The sequence below is a fragment of the Anabrus simplex genome, chromosome X (genome assembly GCF_040414725.1).
Source record: "Anabrus simplex isolate iqAnaSimp1 chromosome X, ASM4041472v1, whole genome shotgun sequence".
Classification (NCBI taxonomy): Eukaryota; Metazoa; Arthropoda; class Insecta; order Orthoptera; family Tettigoniidae; genus Anabrus; species Anabrus simplex.
This window is the reverse complement of record NC_090279.1, coordinates 199,820,413-199,841,792: the sequence shown is the minus strand read 5'-3', so window position 1 is coordinate 199,841,792 and position 21,380 is coordinate 199,820,413. Positions and strand designations below refer to the sequence as shown.

General features: G+C 39.7%; 1 protein-coding gene across 2 annotated transcripts in view; it reads right to left on the bottom strand.

Annotated features, from left to right (window-relative positions):
* LOC137503057 (F-box/LRR-repeat protein 2-like) overlaps positions 1 to 19,135 on the bottom strand; it is a 42,378-nt gene extending 23,243 nt beyond the window's left edge. Inside the window, exon 1 of one of the 2 annotated variants that reach the window (XM_068230476.1) lies at positions 19,022 to 19,135. The gene's annotated coding sequence lies outside the window, so the exon portion shown is untranslated. Of the gene's footprint in view, positions 1 to 3,500; positions 4,111 to 19,021 lie in introns of those variants that run through there. The other variant, XM_068230475.1, reaches the window with a different exon arrangement.
* Positions 19,136 to 21,380: the final 2,245 nt, after the last annotated feature.

Genomic DNA, 21,380 nt, shown 5'->3' with positions numbered 1-21,380 from the left:
CATGACAGACGGGGTCTTCAAGATACTTTGACCTGGTTACATTCCTGGGTTGAAGATAATCAAATGATTTTAAATTAAAACAAGACGGTTCAAATGGTATTCAAGAAAGGTGGAAGAATATCTGAAAATGACAAACTTTTCTAAGGTTCAGACCACCTAAAAATAGTAAACTACTTCAGATACCTGGGTATCTCCCTACAACCGACTGGTTATCATTCCGAATCCACATAAGAGAAAGAGCGGCTGCAGCCATCAGAGGGAAATACGGGATCGGACTAAGATAGCCCTTCAAACTGCCATGACACTCTTCTGTACGAAGATATTGCCAGTGCTGACGTATGGCATGGAACTTTCTAGGAACAACGAACACTGTCCGATATTTCAACTACTGAAAGTGTTAAAGCCAGATTTCTCAAAAGGTCTTGGGTGTCTCAAAGACAACCCTATCAAGACTGACTTACGAGCTGGCAAACTAATGTTTCCTTATAGAAGATCTGAGACTGAGACTACAGCTGCCTCTACTCCCCAGGAGGTTACCCTACTAAAGAATAGAATCCAAACGAGAAATGAAATTTGGTTGGATTTCTACAACACAGATGCAATGATCAATTGTAACTGGACGGAAACAAGCAAAGACCTACGCAGTGCTATGACCAGATTGGCTGTTTATGGATTTCACCACACCTTATGTACGCAGTAAGGTTACCATGACCCAACACCGCAGTGTGTATGCGAACTGTACCACAGGATATGTGAGCGTTACCATTTTAGCGTGCACACTAGGAGAACAAAATCATTAATGGAATACAGCAAAGAACAGTACTATAATTCATATTATGTTACATAACTATATGCCCGTTTCTGCGCATTTCATAATAATAATAATAATAATAATTATTTAATTTTTTTTAAATTCTCGAAATGCAAAGACATTTGTAAACTGGGGCTAGCCAGTAGCCAAAGAGGAGATATTTGGAATCTTACCACCCGTGCAATTCCTGAACCCTAGTTCAAACAAGACTATGTTTAAAACCGAGCTCGATAGCTGCAGTCGCTTAAGTGCGGCCAGTGTCCAGTATTCAGGAGATAGTAGGTTCGAACCCCACTGTCGGCAGCCCTGAAAATGGTTTTCCGTGGTTTCCCATTTTCACACCAGGCAAATGCTGGGGCTGTACCTTAATTAAGGCCAAGGCCACTTCCTTCCCGCTCCTAGCCCATTCCTGTCCTATCGTCGCCATAAGACCTATCTGTGCCGGTGCGACGTAAAGCAACTAGCAAAAAACTATGTTTAAGCAAAGTCTTTGACAACCAATTTGTGTGCGGCTGAAAGTAGCTTTTTCGGCGTAGACTGGGTCTGTTGGTCATCTAAAATACAGGCTATTACTTAACTGAACTTAACAAAGAAATACACTGCTACAACTCACCAACATGAACTGTAACACACACAGTATGAAGAACAGATCTTTGAACAGAACTAACGGTGGAGGAAGCTAACAGCCAACAGCGGATCAGGCGACCAGATTCAGAGTACTAGTGAGCACCAGTAAAGAATGACGAAGGGTGTGGACACAACGGCTGTGATCGACACAACATCTTGCAGTGAATTTTTCTCGTCTTCTGCTGTGTAATGGCGGAAAGGGGCGTGTTTTTGAACAAGTGTTTTCTAGCCTGTACTTATAAAACTCACCATAATAAAAGACGTGTAATCACATATTTCCTTAATTTATAAAGTACAACTGGTCTAAATTACATACGGTAATAACATTTTATAAAAATTGTCTTCGGAACACTTGATTGTAGAAAATATATTGTTTACACATCCTTTTTAATTAGTGAGGGAAGGAGATTAGGTAAATAGTAAATAGGATACAACTAATGTTACTTTCTTTGTACCAAAAGAGTATTTAGTAACATCCATTGAAATCGGCATACTGTACTCTGCACAGGTGGTTGTTGTGATTAATGTTTTAAGAGGAAGCACAACTAGGCAACTACCCTCTATCAACAATAACCAGCGGAGAAAAAATGGGAGAGTTCCGACACTTCGAAAAATCGGCCAAATCCTATGCCACAAATATTATAATAATATTTATAGATCCACTTGTGTGTGGTTAAAATTTATATATAATACTTAAGTCACAGGTACATGTTTCAACCCTTTTTATGGGCATCATCAGCCTATATCAATCTTAAAGTTATTGGATATGGGACCTTTCTAATCTTATAAACTATAAAATAAAATGTTGAACAATGATCTCATAAAATGTTATACAATAACATCTAAAATGAGGACACTGCACGGAAAATAAGTTAAAAATACTGTAAATTAACAGTTTTGAAGATTATAACGTGGTTAATCTTGAATAATTACTTGTAACAAACCCTATGCTTCGCAAACATAATACAGTCTGGGTTGGAAAATAACAAGAGTTGACCAAGGGAGGTCAGATAGGATAGAGACCGAGGTCTATAGCTGTAGTCGCTTAAATGAGGCCAGTGTCCATTATACAGAAGATAGTGGGTTTGAACCACACTGTCGGCAGACCTGAAGATGGTTTTTCGTGGTTTCCCCTTTTTCACACCAGTCAAATGTATCTTAATTAAGGTCACGGCCGCTTCCTTCCCACTCCTAGCCCTCTTCTGTCCCATCGTCGCAATAAGATGTATCTGTGTCGGTGTGATGTAAAATCAATTGTAAAAATATATAATTAAAAACCAAGAGATGGAAGAAAAATTGGACAACACTGTAATTTAGGCTTGAAATCAATTGATGATTTTGAAATGATGTTGTTATCTGTCAACAGACTGGTTTGATGCAGCTCTCCATGCCAGCCTACCCTGTGCTAACCTTTTCATTTCTGCATGACTTCTGTATCCTACATCTGCTCTAATCTGCTTGTCATATTCATACAATGGTCCACACCTTCCGTTCTTACTGCCTAAACTTCCCTCAAAAACCAACTGAATAAGTCCTGGATGTCTTTAAGATATGTCCTATTATTCTATGTCTTCTGCTCATCAAATTCAGCCAATTAAAATCAGTTACATATTTAAATCAGCCCTGTCAATACTGTTTAATTTTTAAAGAAATATTTATCTGTTTCATCATTAAACACCATACATGTTTCGAGAACATTACAAGTTCTCTTGTTCAGCAGCTCAAAAATATTTTCTTGGACTTCACCTAAATCAAGTTGTTATTATGAAACACGTCCTCTTTTATAGCCTGGTAAAATGTTTATACCAAACAACCCAAGATTAAAATATTAGGTATGCCAATCAAAATAAACTCTAAACTTACAATCTACTACATAAAATTATATTAAAATAACAGACTTGTCCAGTTGTATATGGATTACAAGCGCTGGAACAGGCTAGGAATAGCCACAAAAAAAATTTAAAAGGAGACTAAAGTGGAGCATTTAGTTTTGGCAGACTGAAGAACCTAATTGAGTTGAAAAAAAAAATCAGTTTATTAAATACTAAAGTGACCAACTTACTAATGGATGAATTTCAGCATGGTTCATTGTGTGTACAGTTCCAGCATTGGCAATTAGCTGCACCAAAAACAACAATGTTTGAGCCAGGAAGATCTACATGCTGTCGTATACAGACGTACAGAAACTAAACGTTCCAGCCAGCAAAAGCTATACGTCGTCGTATACACCCTTAAATGTCGTCGTCTCATGGCATCCAAATATGAAACATCTCTACAGTTGTAGAACATAAGTTGAAGATTTTCATTCTTCACATCACAAGCTTCAAGTTCAGCAGAGACCGGCTTGTTGTACAGATCAAGCTTCAATACTTCCAGCTTACTAATTCCACAAATGAATTTAAGGCATCCTGTAGTCAATGACTCGCACTGGAACAAGTCGAGGTATATCAGCCGGGGCATCAGCCGGAGGACGTGTTTGATACCTTCATCAGTATGAAATGTAGTATTATTTATGTATAGATGAGTAAGTTTTTCCAAATGAGCATACAGGGTACCCCTTTTCAGTAATTCTTTGTGTACAAACGACCCGTAACAGCAACATAACTTCAGTCTCTGAAGTTGAGGACAAGTACGCGAAATTATACAGAAAAAGTTTTCACTTGCTCCACAAAAATCCAGCACCAGTGCAGTGATATTAGGGAAGGAGCAGAATACTGGTGAACTGTCGTTCACGTTACTAATATCGGAATTGTAAAGCGTCAGATGTGAAACATTTGGAAAGTGTCCAACTTCTTTCCATGACAAGACTTTATCACACACCTTGTACAGAGACAAATTTCTTAACTTAGTACACACAGATAAACATGGCAGCACACAAAGTTCATCAACTGAACAACAAGGAATGCTCAATGTGTGAAGAGTATTCTGCTTTTTCTGTAAATAATGCTGAAGATCCTTGTTATTAAATCTCAGCTGAGCAATACTTAGACTTTCTACATTTGGAAAAGCACTATCAAGGTATGGAAAATCCAGACTAGAATCTGCTTGCCGGAAGAGACTCAGCATCTTGATCTGGTTCATAGGGCGAGTGATTGTAACATCAGAATTACTGTAAATGGAATCCCAATTTACGTGAAGATGTTCAAGGTTAGGACACGAATTAGTAATGAACTGAATGACATCGTTGTTGACAGTTGCATTACTCAGAATCAAATTTTTTAACTGGGGAGATAGTTTCAAAATTTCCGTAACATTCTTGTCGGTAGTACCCGGCTTGTACGTGATGTACTTCCATAGCTGTTTCTGCCAGGACACATGCTGCCACCAAGAGCAGACAAACTGAACTGATTTCACTATGTCCTCGCAGGGCAGATAGGAGAATATCATCACTAGCACCTCTGCAGGCAAACAGTCAGCACTAGGGTTCATCTTGACTCTGAAAACAAATTAAATTTAGTATCTTAAATACGGGTAAAGTGTAGTTTTACATTTCAACTACTCCATAAACATAAACAAAAATTGTGCTAACAACTTAAGACATAACATCTACCGTAGTGACTATTTCTTTCTGGGTCTACTACCTCCGAGCGATGTTTGTTTATTTACAAGATTCACCCAAATACTGAAGCCGTTCTGATGGAGAGAGTATATAGTGCATGCCATGTAAGCTTATACAAGGGTACAACCTAACTCTTTCTCCCCTACTAATACTGAAGGTAGCGATTTATATTTATTACTTTCTAACTGCTGGATTCAATTCAGTGTCACCAACCATACAGTAGAAATACAGAGTCCGCCCCGCAGGGATTATTACATAATATGTTAGTTCCAATGCTGCTATTCTTACCTAGAAATGATTCTGGAGGAGAGATATGTTCATTACGCCTGCCAGAGTCCAACCCACTCGCCCCTCGAAGTATATTTACTTTTATAACCTAAAGTGCCATTATCCATTGCTTCCGCCAAGGATCACAGGCATTGGCCGATGTTACCAACCACTGCAAAAGAAAACAGACTAAAGAAGCCCGCGAAGTTTGAAAGCGCCATGGCGTCGGATGATAACCTAACACTTTCTCAATTGGTCCCTTAATCTCAGGGCTTACGGCAAGAAAGAAAGGTCATTTATTAGCTTTAATGTATTTTTGCATATTCAGGCCAATCTCTGTTATGAGAACAGTGGGCACCTTCAGGCCCGCACTCCCTTCGAGAGGCTCTTTTCTATCGCTGTGGCGTATTCTGACTGCACGGCAAGAATGAATGAATGAATGAATGAATGAATAAATCAATAAATAAATAAATAAATAAATAAATAAATAAATAAATAAATAAATAAATAAATAATAAATATCACTGCTGGGCGGACTCCATAGTTTTGCATCAATTCCAACGTCTATCACTTTTTTACTACTCAGCTCAGAGAGGTGAAGGAGTTCCCCTTTGTCTGCCTTTCAGAGGGGTTTCTGTTGGTGTTACCGCAAAGCTATTGAACTCGCTGTCATGGGATGACAAGAACTTATTAATTCCATGAGAGTCAACAAGTTGAACTGACCTATCGACTGACAAAGAACACTTATAACAAGAAATGCCTGTCAATCAACCTAAAAACTGAAGCACTACAACTTTAAATGGTCACAACTACATGTAACTAAATATGGATGAGAGTATTGAATACTTCTAGGGTGTGAGGTAATAAGCTTACTTTGACAGCATAACATAGGTTCTGGGAAAAGGAGATTGGCGTTCGATTTACCCATTAAAATTTGAGGTTATCTGAGCTACAATAGAAATGAAACAATCAATTATATTTCATACTAAACAAAATATATATTCTTTAAAAACGGTTTTTAACGAGTGAGATTTACTGCGATAATTCAAAAGATAATACAAAACTCTAACATAACTGAAGGAAACTCTAGGCATAAAATTTGAAATCATCTTGACCGGACATTTAAAAGTTACACAAGAAATTTATCCCTCAATGTTTCACTTTACAGTACCTTCAACACTGAGTGTTATTATGACGTATTCCTTTGAATTTTTATTAGCTGTAGGTATCTCAAGCTTAATTTAGTTTCACAAATGAGATATAGTATGGCTTGAAATTATATTTACATTTCACAATCAACTTTACAAGTAATTCACTGATAACTGTTCGTCTGCATTACGACGACTCAATATTTGGCTGTCACCGAATTGAAAATAACTCGACCGAACAGATGCACGAAACACACTCCGAACATACAATCCATTTGGTCACTGATGATTACGTATCCATATCATTGTTCCCCATTCATCTCCTTCCAATTGACTTCATGGCAAGTCTCTCCATTCATCTCCTCCCAACCAACTGATCTATGCAACTGACTTCTTCAACTAACCATCTGTGGCCTCACTCTCCTTCCAACTCATCTGACCGACTGAGGCCTCACCATCCAAATGACTGCTGCTATAAGATACAGCCCATGTATAACACCCACGCCAGAGCTCAAAATAGATATGATGTTGCTCCCACCCAGCTACATATGTTACATATTATGTTGAAATAGCCTAAGGCAAATTTGGAGTCACCTAAATATGATCACATCGCTAAATGCATACAATGACAGAGTGATGACTCGACAGTTACTGTAACAGTATTGCAGCATGTGGTGCAATGTTTTAAAAGGTGGTATCACAAATAATATATCTGTATCTGTTATTAGGCATAAAGTTTCACGCTACATTATTTTGTTGCTAATATACACATAAATATATACAGTATACACACAATATATTGACTACAATGAAGCAAGCACTAATTAATACATCGTGAAATCAGATTATAGAATTGAATCAAACAATAATAATAATAATAATAATAATAATAATTACAATAATAGTAATAATACATATACAATAACAATAATACAGACACAAGCAAGGAGAGGCCGTGGACGATCACGATTGAGATGGAAGGATACCATCCAACGCAGCATTATAGAAAGAAACCTGGACTGGGACACAGTGTTGGAGGAGGAGTGGTGGTGGAAAGACCGAAGAAAGTGGAGAGGAACCATATTTGCCCCTACCCGGCTACAGCTGGATAAAGAGAAATGATGATGATGATGAATAATAACATAGATAAAATAATAATAATAATAACGATAATAGTAATACGAATAAAATAATGATAATACAGATGAATGCTTGTACTGGGATTTGAACCGTTACAGCACTACACGTCAATCATATGACTAGAAGTCCTGTATGGCATGGAGTGTCTTTCATTGAACAAAAGAAGTCTGATGGAGAAATTGGAATTCAGAGAGAGGAGATTTCTCAGGAAAACTTTTTTTTTTTCCCCCTATCGGTTTTACGTCGCACCGACACAGATATGTCTTATGGCGAAGATGGGACAGGAAAGGGCTAGGACTGGGAAGGAAGCGGCCGTGGCCTTAATTAAGGTACAGCCCCAGCATTTGCCTGGTGTGAAAATGGGAAACCACGGAAAATATCTTCAGGGCTGCCGACAGTGGGGTTCGAACCTACTATCTCCTGAATACTGGATACTGGCCTCACTTAAGCGACTGAAGCTATCGAGCTTGGTTCAGGAAGATCTTAGGTCCGGTAAAGAAAGATGAGGAATTCCCTAGAGGGCACAATTCCACGATCTACGAACATATAGAGAGGCTCTCCGATTGTGCTAGGAAAAGGAGAGTAGCTTTCTATGGCCATAAAGTAAGATTGCCTCCCAAAAGACTGACCAATCGCCTGTTCATCTTATGGCAGAACAAGAAGATTCGTACCACTTGGCTGACAGAAACTGAAATAATAATAATAATAATAATAATAATAATAATAATAATAATAATAATAATAATAATAATAATAATAATAATAATGTTATTGTTTTTACGTCCCACTAACTATTTTTGACAGTTTTCGGAGACGCCGAGGTGCCAGAATTTTGTTCCGCGGAAGTTATTTTACGTGCCAGTAAATCTACCGACACAATGCTGACATATTTGAGCACCTTCAAATACTACCGGACTGAGCCACGACTGAACCTGCCAAGTTGGAGTCAGAAGGCCAGGGTCCTGTTTCATAAAACTAATAATATTATCTAATAATATTAGAATTCATAAAAATAATTATTAGTTAAGCAGATTCTGTTTCATAAAGATTTACACATGACTAATAAAATATCTTCACTCATAATCTTAGTTCACTAGTCAGCTGATACAAATGATGGTTAGAATCGGTCTGTAGCTTATGTTCTTGGTTTGCGTTTGTTCCTAGCCAACAAGCTAGAATAACATAGAGGCGGAAGCGCTGCCTGGGTGAAGCTAATAGAACGGACGTCCGCCATGTTTCCTATGGTCATACAAACAAGGGAGCATGGCCCTTGAATAAAGAAAAGTGTAGAAAATAAGCATTTAGAATCAGTGGGGGAGAATTAAAAACCGTTGGCTGAAATCTTAAAGCATTAAAAATCATAAGACTGGGAATACCACCACTTCATCATATTGTGGCACGAGGCCAACATCACGATCAGTCGATTGAAGGTTAGTTCAAAATCATCGCACAGTGACAGACCTAAGACGAAACGCTGGTTAATAGAGCCAACACCTGAAAAGCCTTACATCTGATATGTTTTTGACATTCCTGACATGCTCTATTGGTGAAAAATATCTAATTCCCTCCAAGGGAATTTAGAATTTTCCATTTGGAATTGCTAGGCGGGCAATAACTCCATGTGGAGATTTATCTCCCGTATGCAGTTATCAGACTGTGCCTTTTATATAGGCTTCTGATAAGTTCACCTGCATACACCCCAGCGTCAGTGGGTAGGGTCTGACACATCCCACTCTGATGAGTCTAGTGTCAGACCTAAGACGAAACGCTGGTTAATAGAGCCAACGCCTGAAAAGTCTTACATCTGATATGTTTTTGACAACCCTGCTTGGCTGTTGTGGTGAAGCGTAAATTACAATATAAACCATGGACATAAATATTTATGACAGACAGCCTTAAAATGATAGGGACCTACAGATCTCCAGAACAGATAGCCTGTGAGATGCACCCTGAAGGAAGTCCATGGTTTTCAGGAGAAAAATCCGAAGGAAAGGTACCCCCCCCCCCCCTGGACAGAAGAGAGAAAGAAGGTACACCAGCAGAAGATGCGACAATACTGGGCTAAGATCAAAGCCCAACAGTTGAACAAGCATAGTCCAAAGTAGGCCCATTTGAAAGAAGAAGAAGATAGGGACCTACAATAGGTTACAACCTCATTCTGATTAAATTTTTAAAAGTATTGCATCCCCATGAGTACTGTTTTTCTTTCTTAATCTGTTTACCGTCCGGGGTTGGTTTTGCCCACGGGCCTCAAGGGCAGTGTTCTGGAGCATAAGACGTTGGGTCTGGCGATACAACTGGTAAGGAGGGCCAGTACCTCGCCCAGGCGGCCGCACCTGCTATGCTGAACAGGGACTTTGTGAGGGATGGGAAGATTGGATGGGATATACAAGGAAGGGGAAAGGAAGCGGCAGTGGCCTTAAGTTAGGTACCATCTCGGCATTTACCTGGAGGAGAAGTGGGAAACCACGGAAAACCACTTCGAGAATGGTTGAGGTGGGAGTTGAACTCACCCCTACTCAATTGACCTCCCGAGGCTGAGTGGACCTCGTTCTAGCCCTAGTACCCCTTTTCAAATTTCATGGCAGAGCCGGGAATCAAACCCGGACTTTCGGGGGTGGCAGCTACTCACGCTAACCACTACACCACAGAGGTGGCCCATGATTACTGTACCACTAGAACTGTTTAATGCTGTTATTATTACAATCATATAGGGGGCACATCATGTTTTTCCCATTACCATATCATACTGGGATTACTAGCTGAACTGTAACCTTGAAAGCTGACCATTATGAAGTGCAGCCTAGTTTGAAATACCAATGCAACTGACATCTACAAAAAAAGCTGCATACATTTCACAAATAGCAGTAAAATACTGTATCTACCATACTTGGTGTACGTTTGACCGAAATAGGTGACTTTTCGTGGTCACGTTTCTTTGGTGGTAGGCGCTCCATTGTCTTTGTAAGTGTGAATGAAAATTAAATAGGGTTGGAACGGCATTTGCCAGTAATCGTCGTTGGTCATTTGTTTCAAACATGCACTTATCTTCGAAATATACTGTATTGAGTGGGGTACTATTTATCTCTTTTTGTCCCCCCAACGCATTGTTCCGTTAATTCCTTGGTCTTTAAAGGAAATCGGAAACATAATCTGACAAATAATTACTGTAGCCATCCATACTTTCATTGTGTAAAAAATAAAATGGGTTTAGTTCCAAACAGAAATTACAAAAAGGAATCTCGGCTATCATTCAGTTATACTCATTTAAAACATGTCATATCATTGGTTTTTATTACTCCGATTAGTACAACCGTACGCTGAGCATACGGCTGGCATTCTTGAAAGCAAGAATCTATCTTTTCACGTCTCAAAACTTACGAAAACTTAGGAAATTAAATTGGCATACACGATCTCCCTGTCACCTCAACATTCTCGTGCCAATTCGCTTTGTTTTCACAACAGTTAACATGGCTGTGCCTTATCGACCTGCTTACGCAGGGAGTGTTGATTACATAAAATCAGCTTCATGGTCCGTATTGCACTTCAATAGATTCACAATTAAGTATTTATTTATTTTCCACCTAGTCGATACAATGATTGCTTAAGGCAACTTCTAATGGTCAAAAGTGGTACATGTTTCGTATATTATCAACATCTTCAGCCACATAACACTGTTTAGATGAAAAATATATAAAATTGACAAAGTAATGCTTTAGATGAAGTGTCCTTAAAATTAACATAAGATTGACAAGATTAAAACAAACAAATAACTCAAGAGAAAATATATAAATTATTTCTACAATAGAAAGCAGTCGTCAAGGAAACACTTGTACAATATTCCATAGAGAAATTGTCCTAATAAATATTCTTTTCTTAATAATTCATGAAAAAAGATCAATTTATAAATTAAAAATTATACAATTTATAAGTAATTATCGAAATGAAGAAATCCTGATATCACAGTGCGGCTCTTATTATTAATGTAGTGTTGATGTCGGGCACACAGCCCCTCTATGTTATTCTAGCTCGTTGTTCGTAACGGTAGGCTAGTGCTTTACTACAAGCAGCTATGAATCCATATGTTCAATAGTCTCACTTGATATTTTCATTGTTATGACTTTGATACATAGGAGAATGGATACAAGAAGCGAAAATGTGAGAAACGAAAGTTTCTTTGCAGAAAGTGATTGAGTTAAAGCGTCAACTATTCTGCAAGCTAGAACCCTCCTCATTCTTTTTACTTTTTTATTTTACGTGCTCTTAAAAATCTGTTGGGATGAACTAGCAAAATCTTGGTTAACCACCCCCTGTGGGTGGGGGTAGAATAACACTCACGGTATCCCCTGCCTGTCGTAAGAGGCAACTAAAAGTGGCTCCAGAGGTTCTCAACTTGGGAGCATGGGTTAGCAACCATGGGGTCCTAAGCTGAGTTCTGGCACTGCTTCAACTTACTTGTGCCAGGCTCCTCACTTTCATCTATTCTATCCGACCTCCCTTGTTCAACTCTTGTTCTTTTCCAAACCTGCCAGTATTAGGTTGCGAGGCCTAGCGTGTCTTTCATGTTCACGCCCTTCGTGGCCTCTGTCTTTCTTTGGCCGATACCTTAAATTTTCAAAGTGCCGGATTCCTTCCATTTTTTTTCCTGACTAGTGTTATACAGATGTTAGTTGCCTAGTTGTACTTCATCTCAAAACAAAAATCATCACCACCACAATCTTGGTTTACTGGTGGTATAAGCCAAGATTTTAAAGAATAGTTGGAGTCTCTGAGCAGAACTGTACTAAGGGAACACAATGATAATGTGTATCACTACCAATCCGTGAAGTGTAATTTTAAGGAGTTACACCAGCAGAAAATGCGAGAATACTGAGTAAAGATCAAAGCCCAACAGTTGAACAACCGTGGTCCAAAGTAAGCCCATTCGAACCAAGAAAGAAATGAAAGAAAGGAAAGACAAATGCAATTTAATGGAACTGCTTCATGTCTGCGAGTGTGTGAGTGAACATGTGAATGCTTGGTAGAGTGAAAGGAAGTATGCGAGCATAGGAATGAATGAATAACTATCAACAGACAGAATGAACTAACACTAAGAAATTAAGTCTATGTGTATATCTTGCAGAGAAGTATTTAAGTATTTTCTAAACTATGTAAATATTGTAAATAATATCTCATTTTATGATAGATCTAGGGAATATTTTGTGTGTATATGGGGCTACCATTTTTCTCTAGACCTTCCATATTCCCGATCAGAATTGTGATAAATAAATACTAACATGTATAAATAGGAAATGCCCAGTGGATCACAAGTCGCCGTGACCGAGTCTGTGTGCACCATTGAAGATGTATTTCAACAAGCGCCCTCGCTGTGCAGTTAAAGTTACGCAACATGAGCTTGCATTTGGAAAATTGTGGGTTTGAATCCCAGTCGGAAGCGGTGCTAATCAAGGGGCAAGCCCCCAGACCCCCTTTCCCTATAGCACTAGTCTTGTCCAGGCCCTACCCTAACCTATCCAGACCAATGGTCTTGTCGTCAATAGCTGACGTCTCACAGACAATACTCGCTACATTCAGGTGCACGCGGAACGACTGTCGTATGTTTACACGCTCGCGGCCTTCTTAGGAAGGATGTTGTCAAGCGATGCTCAATGCTGCCAACCTCTCTACTTAGGAATTAATGAGTGAGTGGTGCTTCGATAGGGGGTGGTGGTGATTATTTTTACACCTTTGGTCTGGACTGGTTCTTGCCGTGCGGATGGTTAGTATAGGACCTGGACAAGATCAGTGATATAGGAACAAGCAAAGGGGATCTGGGGGCTCATGCCCCCAGGTTAGAAGCCGCGAAGCGGGCCTATGCCTCTAGTTTTGCGTGGAAACACGATTGGTCTGGACTGGTTCTTGCTGTGCAGATGGTTAGGATAGGATCTGGACAAGGTCTGGCTAGTGACAAAGCGACTGGTCTGGATTGGTTAGGTCCGGTTAGTGACAAGTCCATTGGACTGAGACCACGGATAGGAGGTCTGGGGGCGTAAACCCTCAAATTAGGGCCGCAAAACAGCTTTCAGGTCTCTAGCATTCTGTAGGGCGATAGCAGCGCATTCTATGCTGGACAGTGTGTAAAAGATGAATTAATTTATATTTCAGGTCAGTAAGAAAGCAATGGTCCGGCTAGTGTCAAAACCATTACTTTGGGTTGGTTAGGTCCTGTTAGTGACAAAGCAATACCATTGGTTTGGGTTGGTTAGGTCCTGTTAGTGACAAAACCATGTCTCGAGCATTTTGTAGGGCGATAAGAGCCTATTCTATTTCGCCTAAGGCGATAGGAGAGCATTCAATTTGATCACTTTGTTGTCGACTGTTATTGGTTGATTATTAAGGACATTTTAATGCAATTTGACTCGTCCTCGCAAATATCACTTCGTAGTTGAGTGTTCTTGATGGTTGATTAATGAAATGGCTACCTGTAGTGTATGTGTAATTATTACAAGAGGAGGGGGGTGGGATGGAAGGTTCCTGGACATCGCAATGACAAAACCATGTCTCGAGCATTTTGTAGGGCGATAAGAGCCTATTCTATTTCGCCTAAGGCGATAGGAGAGCATTCAATTTGATCACTTTGTTGTCGACTGTTATTGGTTGATTATTAAGGACATTTTAATGCAATTTGACTCGTCCTCGCAAATATCGCTTCGTAGTTGAGTGTTCTTGATGGTTGATTAATGAAATGGCTACCTGTAGTGTATGTGTAATTATTACAAGAGGAGGGGGGTGGGATGGAAGGTTCCTGGACATCGCAATAAACAAATCTCTCCTCTAAAAGGAAAGCCAAGTAACATTTCCACAGTTTTTACTTCCTTATAGTGTTATGAAATTTGGGCTGCAGAGTGTCAACTTACACCGGTCTTGTCCAGCCCCTACCCTAACCAGTCCAGATCAATGGTCTAGCCTAGGCCTTAATCTAACAGTCCAAACAAAAGGGGTTTGGACAGAAACTGGAGGCCTAGGTCCCCTTCGTGGCTCTAACATGGGGGCTTACACACTCCAACCCCCTTTGCCACCATACCACTGCTCTTGTCCAGGCCTTACCGGCACCTATCCAGATCAATGGTCCTGTCCAGCCCCTACCCTAACATATCAAGACCAGTCATATTGTCCAGCCCCTACCCTAACCATCCCAGTGGTGTTAGCAGTGAAAACCAGAGACCTACGGTTGCTTCATGGAACTAACCTGGGAATGCCCCCCAGACCCCCTTTGCATGTCCCCATATGACTGGTCTATCCTGACAAATGGTTTTGTCCAACCCTACCCTACCCTAACCAATCCACACCCATGGTCTTGTCAATGCCTTATCCTAATCTGTCCAGACCAATGGAGGTCGCACAGGAAAATTAAAAGTAATCCAAGTGAAGTGACCAGTCTATCCCCTAACACCTTTGGTAGCAAAGACAACAATGATAAATACATCCTCCTACTTGAATATGACTAATTATTACCAATATTATCCATTAGATCACTATAAAACATAAATTTCAGGACCTGAACAATTTCAAAATGGAGTTCTGAACATATATGAATATGTTTGAAGCAATATTATGATTATTAGCATCCCTCTACTTCTTTATCAGAGCCTGCATAGAATATATAGGAGCACTCTTTCTTACAGAACTTAACAGAATTTTGTAGACAAATACACTCTTACAACTCACCAAAATGAACAGTAAACACACAACACAGCGAAGCGGACTAAAGGCGGCGCAGGAAGCTGAAGTAAAGGGAATGAATGAATAATTAAATATTGATAGACAGAATGAACAAACAGTAAGAAATTAAGTATATATGTATATCTTAAAGGCCCAGTTGTATAAAGACATCTGACCGGAGATCAATTTAGAACCTAGTTCTAAAAATGAAATGAGATTACGACTTTGTTGCATTGTATAAAACTGAGCTTGGTTTACACATGTGCAGTTCGGTTCAAATATAATCAGAGTTCATGAACGTGGTTGTTGCAACACCGCAAAACAAATTAAATAATACCAATATAGTTGGTCCGTTATTGGACATCATAAATTATCCAGCTAACTCCTTCCTGGTTGCCTGCGTTTCTTCCCAGTGTGCCAAGTTGGGCTCATCAGTTGGTTAATGGCACACCCACCAAGAAGCATGGCTAGTGCATACCGTGGAGGCCACTGCGTAGGCTACTTGGAGCCACCGGCAGTGCCAATACACTATGAGAGACTTTGTCTCATTTTAAAAAATTGATGCCCCCCTGGCCATCAGATGATAAAGATGTTGAATCCCATAAGGAACCTGAAATATTTGTTCCGAATGAGTAAATTTATACCCACCAAGATGCATGGCTAGTGCATACCGTGGAGGCCACTGCGTAGGCTATTTGCAGCCACCGGCAGTGCCAATGCACTATGGAAATCAACATCTTTATCATCTGATGGCCAGGCAGACATCAATTTTTGAACATGACAAAAAGTCTCTCATAGTGCATTGGCACTGCCGATCGTTCCAAGTAGCCTACGCAGTGGCCTCCACGGTATGCACTAGCCATGCATCTTGGTGGGTGTGCCATTTACCAACTGACGAGCCCAACTTGGCGAAACGCAGGCAACCAGGAATGAGTTAGGTGGAAAATTTTTAATGTCCAATAACGGACCAACTATAATGGTATTATAAATTTACTCATTTGGAACAAATATTTCAGGTTTCCTATGGGAATCAACATCTTTATCAAACAAATGAAATAGGTTTCCCCATTGGATATTACTTAAATGGTGGGATGACCTGGCCATGACTGTTAACAAATGAAATTGCTTTGCTCCTTGGATGATACACGATGAATTGACCTGGCCATGACTGTCAGCAAATGAACATCGTTTGCAGCCTGTACTGGAATTTCTACATATGGATTTCTTGTAGTGAACACAGGTGAAGGGAGAGTGGATCTCCGACTTTGCTTAGTCAACTTTTTTTTTCCTAATCCCGACTGTATTAGATTTGCAAAGCCTAGTTAGGAGCCTTTCATTTTCACGGCCTTTGTGGCCATTCTCTTTCTTTTATTCATTCTTTGAAGAATCAATCAGCGTTAAGAAGGGGTGACTGCCCTGTTGCACTAGGCTCGTTCGGTCTTGTGAGGTTTAATATCACGTCAGGATAAAACTGTTGTCACATAGAGGCCGTCGCAACTCCTTTTTTTCTTTATGATACTTGTTAACTACAGCGATATTAAAAGGTGTTAAATCATACATTTGGTCATAGTGCTTTTATGAGCACAGCAGAGCGAATACGTAGCTGTCAGGTAAAAGTGAAGCAACTCTGCATGTCAATGGCTAGCTCACGTTTCACACATAGCGTGAATCAAACAGGACAGTCCCCAGCTGTCAAATGAAACACGATTGCATACATTACATTTTCTCGAGAAGTACTTGGATTGATTTTCGGAATAACTACAGTGCTGAACTTATAATGTTTGTAGATTTAAAGCTAGGTGTAGAAAACAGTGTAGTTCCATTTTAAAAATGAAGTTAATGATGCTTGTTGTTTTAAGGGGCCTAACATCGAAGGTCATCGGCCCCCAAAACGAAGTTAATAGCTTTATCTCAGAGGGGACGTCATTCTATCTTGAACTGTCCATAGAATATGCTGAATAACCCTCTATATCCCAGTAGTGAGACATCTGAAAACATGAACGAGATAATGCAATATCATAAGAAATTCATAGAGGTTATGCTGAAGAATTATGTTTCACTGAATTATAAGAAGCGTAATATAGCTTATATAAGGACAGCAACTATAGCTAACAATGTATTAGGTTTTTTTTTGTATTTTCTTATGATTTATCATAACAACACAGGTAATATTATGTTCTCAATCAGCTGTTCTTGTATCTCGAATAGAAAACAACTCCTTGAACTGAGATCAAACAATTTGATCAGAGAAATTTCTCCAGTCAAAGTTAATCCTAGTTCAGTGCGAACTGATCTCAGATTAACGTTTATACAACAAACAAATCAAAGCTTAACGCAAACTGAGATCAATGTTGTCTCTGACCCAAGTTCAAACATTTTATACAACCAGCCCTAAGAGTACTATTTAAGTACAGCATTTTCTAAACTATGCAAATATTGTCAAGAATATCTCATTTTATGGTAGGTCTAGGGAATATTTTATATGTACATGGTGTCTACCATTTTTTTCTAGACCTTCCATATTTCTGATCAGAATTGTGATAAATAAATACTAACACGTATAAACAGGAAATACCCAGTGGATCACAAATCGCCGTGATCGAGTCTGGGTGCACCACTGAAGATGTACTTCAACAAGCAAAATCGCCCGGCGGTTAAACTTACGAAGGTTGAGCTTGCATTTGGGAAATTGTGGGTTTGAATCCCACCATCAGCAGTGGTGCTAACCAAGGAGCTAATGCCACTAGACCCCCTTTGTTTGTCCCCATCACACTGGTTTTGTGCAGGCCCTACCCTCACCTATCCAGACCAAAGGTCTTGACCACCCCCTACACTAACCAGTCAACATCAATGGTCTAGTCTACGCCCTATGCTAACAAGTCCAAACCGAGGGGTTTGCACAGGAAACTAGAGGCCTAAGGCCCCTTCGTGGCTCTAACATTGGAGCTTAAGCCCTCAACCCTCCTGGCTTGTCACCATACCACTGGTTTTGTCCAGGCCCTACCCTAACCTATTCAGATCAATGGTCTTGTCCAGCCCCCACCCTAACCATTCCAGTCCAGGCCCTATGCTAACCAAACCAAGCCAGAGGGGTTTGCACAGGAAACTAGAGGCCTAAGGCCCCTTCGTGGCTCTAACACGGAGGCTTACCCCTCTGACCTCCTGGTCCAAGCCCTACCCTAACCTATCCAGATCAATGGCCCTGTCCAGCCCCTACTCTAAGCCATCAAGACCAATCGTATTGTCCACCCCATCCACCTCTACCCTTACCAGCCCAGTGGAGTTAGCGGCAAAAACCACAGACCTAAGTTTGCTTCACACCTCAGACCTCTTTGTTTCTCCCCATATGACTAGTCTATCCAGACAAATGGCTTTGTCCAATCCTACCCTAACCAATCCACACCCAGGGTCTTGTCAATACCCTATCCTAACCTGTCCAGACCAATGGAGTTTGCAATGGAAAATGAAAAGAAATCCAAGTGAAGTGACCAGTCTATCCCCTAACACTTTTAGTACCAAAGGCAGCAATGATCAATACATCATCTTACTTGAATATGACTAATTATTACAAATAATATCAATTAAAAATGTAATTTTCGGGAACTGAATAATCAAAAAAGAGTTCTGAAAATATACGAATATTAGTGAAACAGTATTAGCAATCCCCTACTTCTTTACCGGAGCCTGCGTTGAAAATAGGGGAGCACTCTTTTTTTAAAGTATTTAATTGAATTTTAGCAGACAAATAAATACACTCTTACAACTCACCAAAATAAACTGTAAACACACAACACAGCGAAGAGGCCCACAGGCGGCGACAGAAGCTGAAGTCTTCTTCTTCCTCCTCTACTTTTCTTCTGCTTTTAGCCGTTGCCTCGTACCATGGTACCAAATGCAGTAGAAATAATACACGACATTTACGGATTTCGCCTTGCTAAACTGCAAAGAGAATAAACTGGGAAATGGGAAACAATTCGACGGTGGCACTCCTAGTGACTTGACCTGAACAAACCGCGCTAAATTCAAATATCAATGGAAATGTATATACGGAAACGGATAAATAAAATGCGTCTAGAAAGAAAGTGTTATTGAGATATTAACTTCGAAGTTGCTAAAGCAATTCTCGAAAAATTAATGAAGAATTATTTAAAAGGTTATTATTCAAAGACTGAAATTAGACATATAAACAAGAAGTAAAATGGACTGGTGTGAAATGGCTTGATCTTTCATTTATGCATTACTTTTTTAGCTTTAGCATTCATGCCTGAACTCTTACGGTTGGATTGGTCTTTTTTCTCATTTAAAAACATTGTATCATCACATTAAGACACTTGTCAATAAAAATATCGGCACATTCCTTACACATACGATGCAATGAATTAACATTTATTGAATTATTATTATTAATAATAATAATAATAATAATAATAATAATAATAATAATAATAATAATGTTTTTGTTTTACGTCCCAATAACTACTCTTTTACGATTTTCAGAGACGCCAAGGTGCCGGAATTTAGTCCCGCAGGAGTTCTTTTAAGTGCCAATAAATCTACCGACACGAGGCTGACGTATTTGAGCACCTTCAAATACCACCGGACTGAGCCAGGATCGAACCTGCCAAGTTGGGGTCAGAAGGCCAGCGCCTTAACCGTCTGAGCCACGCAGCACGGCGAATTAACATTTAATAGCAGGACAATTTTCCTCCTAACATGAAGCCTACTAACAGAAAGATAATCTATAAAATCCCGGCTTTAATCTGAGAAGAGGGATAAAGAAAGAATAGTATGAAAATGTTGTCGATAGTGATGCTTTAAGGAATACTTACGTACAATTAGAGCAAAAATGTAACATACCCTTGGCTGTATTGTCGAGGATTCCTAAAGTCGCTGGCCTGGAAATGATCTGAACAGATCTTATAATTCTTATATAAGCGTAACGTCCTTTCTTTCTTGTACACCTTATCCAAATCGCTTCTGTGACATTTCAAAACCCACAGATCACACCTACAACACATCAGTATTGAAGGTTAACTGCTGCACGATACAATAAAATATGCGTATTACATTCTATGCCAGTTAAAATATGCGTCGAGCAGGTCAGAAGATTATGAAGTACTATAAACTTCACACAAAAATACACGTGCTCTTATGAGAGAATCAGTACTGTTCAGGTCTATCCGCTAGAGCGAGCTCCAGTAGCTATCCCTCGATATCTCGCTCAGTGTCGCGTATTATCTGTACTGTATTTTGGTCGTAGGCAACGTTTTAGCTTGGTGATGATTATGAGCTCTTAAAATTTTGCCCAGTCCAAAATCCCTTATTGGGGAATAACACTTGTAAAACCGTAGCACACCAATCTATGAAACACTTGTTAACCTAGCCTATCACACCACTATCGGCTAAAATGTTCGGCTCCATGGCTAACTGGTTAGCGTGCTGCCCTTTGGTCACAGGGGTCCCGGGTTCGATTCCCGGCAGGGTCGGGAATTTTAACCTTAATTGGTTAATTTCGCCGGCATGCGGGCTGGGTGTATGTGTCGTCTTCATCATCATTTCATACTCATCATGACGCGCAGGTCGCCTACGGGTGTCAAATCAAAAGACCTGCACCTGGCGAGCCGAACATGTTCTCGGACACTCCCGGTACTAAAAGCCATACGCCATTTCATTTCATTTCATTTCATTTCATTTCATTTCATCGGCTAAAATATAAAAATCGTACTTCACTCAACGTATATTGGCAAAAACAGCAATGGAAGCAGGGGTATATTAGAACAATCCATCAGTAGCACTACACAAGGTATTATAATACAATATTTACATCATCAAGAAACTTGTTTATGACATTGATTGTATCAGCAGAAGGATTATATAACAAATAAGAAACACTGGTTGGCAAAACATGTTTAAGACGCACAAGATAACGAAGAAGCGTTGAACGTGGAAGAACAGTCAAGGGACACTGAAAAATTAAGTGATTCGCATCTCCTTCACTAGTACCACACGAGCAGTTGGATGTCTGAGTCAAAGGAAAACGAAATTTGTATTGGGGCGTAAGAGCATGATTAACACTTAACCGAATGATATTTGTGATATGCCTTCGGGAATATGTCCCTCTCATATA